The following is a 4,388-nucleotide window of genomic DNA, read 5'->3' on the forward strand; positions in this document are numbered from 1 at the left end:
GTGCAGGGAATCATCGTAGCAATTCCCAATGGTGGAAGTGATAAGTATGGAGTGTCGAACCCATAAGGAGCTAAAGGTAAGATCAATATTCTCTCAAGCCCTATCTGCCACTAATACGACTCTACGTACAACGAACGTTTGCTTCCAACTAGAAACGAGAAATAAAACTATGTTGTGGGTATGAAGAAGATAATTTTGCATGATATTGGAGAGCTAAAACATAAAAGAAGGGGTTGTTATCATAAAGATAGAATTTATTACTAAATATTATAAATAGCGAGTGTGGAATACACTACAAGAAATCTGTTAATCCATGATGGATTTCTGGTGACGTTCTGGAAATCTGTCACGGAAACCGTCACCGATTAGCAAGATGTGTTTGGGCCCAAGTAGGGTAGTCCCCTCATGACAGACTTGGAAGTACCGTCACGAAAACTGTCATGGATCGACCAATCGGGCCTAGTTATTTTTCCTTTATACAACATCATGACCTTGCTCCTGTTGATGTGGCGTCACCGTTTGAGTTAGATTATAATTTGAATCTGTAATAATGTTAAACAAGAAAGAATCGTAATGAAATTAGATAGCACCAATTTGAATATACTACTATAGAAGACACACGTGAGGACATCATGAAGCTCGACCAATATCAAAAGGGTAAAGATACCAAATTCCCAGATAATATATGTATTCCAGAAATTTATGAATAAAATCCTAATAACCCTAAACAAAAAAAAGTTTGAAGTAGGTTTGAAGGAAAGCCCGCGGAGAATAAAACATTCAAGTCGTCTACGCGCGTTGTCAAAAAAAATCGGAGCCAACCCATTTATACACACCGTCCCACACCTCGCGCCTCCCTCCACACCCAAAACCCTATCCACCCACTGCCTCCGCCACTTATCCCTCTCTCCTACGGCTCTGGATTTAGATCCGCCACCCACTGGCACCCTCACATCTCGCCGCCGGTATCCCCAAGCCGTCATCCTCCCACCCTCCCTGTCTCTGTCTCCCCTCCTCAGAGAGGAGAGGGAGATCACCGCCATGGCGACAGCCAGATCTGGGATGGCCGCAGGCACCTCTCCCTACTCGCAAAGGCTATAGGCTTTGCCAGTATGGGACAGGAGGATTGCTTCCTCAAGTTGCTTCTGCTCGGCCATGCATGAGGAGATGCCATGGACGCCGATGTCAAGCTCCGTTGCTTTGACCCCTATCCAGATCCGCCCCCTTCTCTCTTCCCCTCTTCGATCTGCCCTTCTTCCATTTCCTTCCCCGAGGCATGCATTTTCTATTGTTTTTCTTCCTCACACAGGCACCTGCACCACAAACTCTATGCAAGGAGAGGAGTGAGGGTGCTGTAGGGAGAAAAGGGAAGAACGTGATGCACCTGAGGAGCGAGGGGTTGACATCTTGGTTCCTGCTTGACCACGTTGCCTATGGTATGCCTTTGCTACTTTCCCTCTTTACAATTGCATGCCTCTGTTTGCTACGAAAACAACAACCTAGGCCACCAATTGTTTGTTGTTTTGTTAAAATCTTTAGATTTGTATGCCTCTATTTTAGTAATTGCTATAGTAATTGAATCTGGTTGAACTGAAAATGGTGTTGGGGACATCAATTTCTACAGTGGCTGTCGTCCAGAAAATAAATCTCTTTGGAAAATAAATATTACGAGACTACTCTGAACAATACTACTCCTTCAACTTGTACATACTCCTAGACTGTTGCTGTATGGTTTCAAAAATCCCAGATAAAAATCTAGATGACATTTACATCTGTAAATACATACATATGAAAATAAGCACCACGGTTCCGTTTAGTGTGTATGCGTTGATATGTTTTAACTTTGACTGTAACAATCTGGATGGCACCTGCATCTGTAGATAAATATGAAGAAGAACCACAGTTTGGTTCAGTTTGCTTTCCTTGGAAACGCTAGTCTTATCATGTTTGCTTTCCTTGGAAACGATTCAGCTCTAGGAGCAAATTATTAGTTTGTTGTTTATAATCTGTATCATTTATCAAATTGTGTTGTAAATTATCATTCCCTGTCTCATTTTAATTTTGTTGCATTCCCCGGCTCGTTTTAATTTTGTTCATGTGGTAGAGTATGACTGTTGTTGTTTATCCTGTTAATTTAGTTGACTTTCTCTCTTGAAATCTAGTCAAACACTAAAACAAGCACACTGCCGTATCTGTACCGGCAAGATCTCTTTTCACACCATCCAGTCCAAAACCAAAAGCTGTTGTATTCTCTGATGAACTTCAAGGCAACGGAAATGCAGCAGGATATATGCAAGATTCCTTGGGTACTTTGCACAAGATATTCATGACACGCAAGCAGAGCCATATTAACATAGGTACACCATACACTACACCTTTACACCAAGCAAGTATTTACTCTGCGGAGCTTATCATCCATATTCTTGCAGCTTTATGTTCCATCTAATATGTACAGAAATCAATGTGTATTCATAACCAGATGTGTCGTTAGCTAGTTTAAATCCTCACTGTAGGCAATATAACTTTCCAGCACATGGCAATTTGTTTACTTAACCATACCTTATAATGGGTCAGCTTAGTATTTTCAAAGTGCCATACCATATAACCAAAATCTATTCCACGGCAACAAATCTGTTCCTTGCTACCAAAAGTAGGTTACTTGTTATATTTTAGCATACTAAGGGTTCTCTACAACCAATTATGTTCTGCACAGAGCCAAAGAGGGCCAAGCTGGGGTTGTGTTCGCTACATCAACACTTGTAACATTTCCCAATACGTACATTCATTTGTTATTAAGTTATATCATCCTCCCAAAAAATTTACAATCATCTTCAATGTAGGGTATATAATTTTTTTTGCAGATCTGGTGGTCAGGTTTATAACATGGTTGTCCGTACAAAATTGTTGTAACTTATCATCAATATTTCTACATAAAATTTTCTAAATCTTCTTGTTCTTCCAATGTACATACAAGTGAAACTTTATCCCGAAACTTGATAAAATGAGACCCCTTTGGTTGGTTCTAACAAAATTACTCATATCTAAAAATGTCTAATGTTTGTTCTATTTTTGGACAGATATATTAATCCTACTTGTTGTTGCCTCTCACAACTGCATGAGATGATAGTTGCCATGAAGAGCATCGATTGCAAGAAATTGAATAAGAAACTTTTATATATGTTGATGTAAATTGGATTGTGCTGGTCCTAAACATGCTATGTGTTGTATTTTGTCAATTCGTGTTGTACATTATCATTTCATGGAGGATTTTGCAAACTGCTATGTTGTACATATCGGTAGATGGCTGCAAAAATACTACATGGTCTTTCTATTTTATGGCACTTTGAAATATGTTTTTTCTTCAGCCAAAGTTGGCACTATGATCTATTTAATGTATTATGCTAGAAAAAAATCCACTGGCTAAAAAATGCACAGAGAGAAATGGCCTAATGTGCTCAACCATGACGAATTTTGTGACAGAAAATAGTATCCACGTAGGCAGCCATGTCATTTGAATGGGTCAATCAAAAATCCTACATGGCGTTAGTCCATGACGGTTTGCTCCGTCACAATGGATTGGGCCTGGGCGGGCCTAAGCCAGATCCATGACGGACAAGAACCGTCATGTAAGGTACTATGTCAAATTATGATGCGATATACATGACGGACTTCGAGTCCGTCATGGACAGTCACCCATGATAGTTTTCCACTCACCCATGACGGATCAGAATTGTCACGTATTAACATATTTCTTGTAGTGATAATGATGGATCCATGTGCGGAATTATCCTATCCTACGCACTTGTTAACAAGATCGGTAGTCGTCATTGCAATTTCATATGAGGGAGAGGCATAAGCTAACATACTTTCTCTTCTTGGATCATATGCACTTATGATTGGAACTCTAGCAAGCATCCGCAACTACTAAAGATCATTAAGATAAAACCCAACCATAGCATTAAAGCATCAAGTCCTCTTATCCCATACGCAACAACCCCCTTACTCGGGTTTATGCTTCTGTCACTCAAGCAACCCACTATAAGTGAATCATGAACATATTGCAACACCCTACATCGGGAATCCCTCACGCTTGCGCGACACGGAGGGCACTATAGGACAGCACCAAAATAAAACATACAACTCCTACCAATCTAGATCATCAATCAACCCATAGATAAAGGAAATCTACTCAAAACATCATAGGATGGCAACACATCATTGGATCATAATATGTGGCATAAAGCACCATGTTCAAGTAGGGATTACAGCAGGGTGCGGGAGAGTGGACTGCGTAAAAGAGATGAGGATGGTGATGTTGATGAAGACGATCACCACGACGATGATTCCCCTCCCGATGGCACTCCGGCGCCACCGAGAGAGAGGAGGAG

The 4,388-nt window shown here is 40.6% G+C and overlaps 1 long non-coding RNA gene across 2 annotated transcripts; it reads left to right on the forward strand.

The window, feature by feature from the left end:
• Positions 1–871: 871 nt before the first annotated feature.
• LOC125554134 lies at positions 872–3,336 on the forward strand. Of its 2 annotated transcripts, none has more exons than XR_007304329.1 (3): positions 872–1,436; positions 2,163–2,357; positions 3,078–3,336. It is a non-coding gene; the product is annotated as an uncharacterized LOC125554134 (long non-coding RNA). The 2 variants fall into 2 exon arrangements; XR_007304330.1 differs by having other exon boundaries at positions 2,206–2,357.
• The last annotated feature ends 1,052 nt before the right edge of the window (positions 3,337–4,388 follow it).

This window comes from Triticum urartu, chromosome 4, assembly GCF_003073215.2.
Source record: "Triticum urartu cultivar G1812 chromosome 4, Tu2.1, whole genome shotgun sequence".
Lineage (NCBI taxonomy): Eukaryota > Viridiplantae > Streptophyta > Magnoliopsida > Poales > Poaceae > Triticum > Triticum urartu.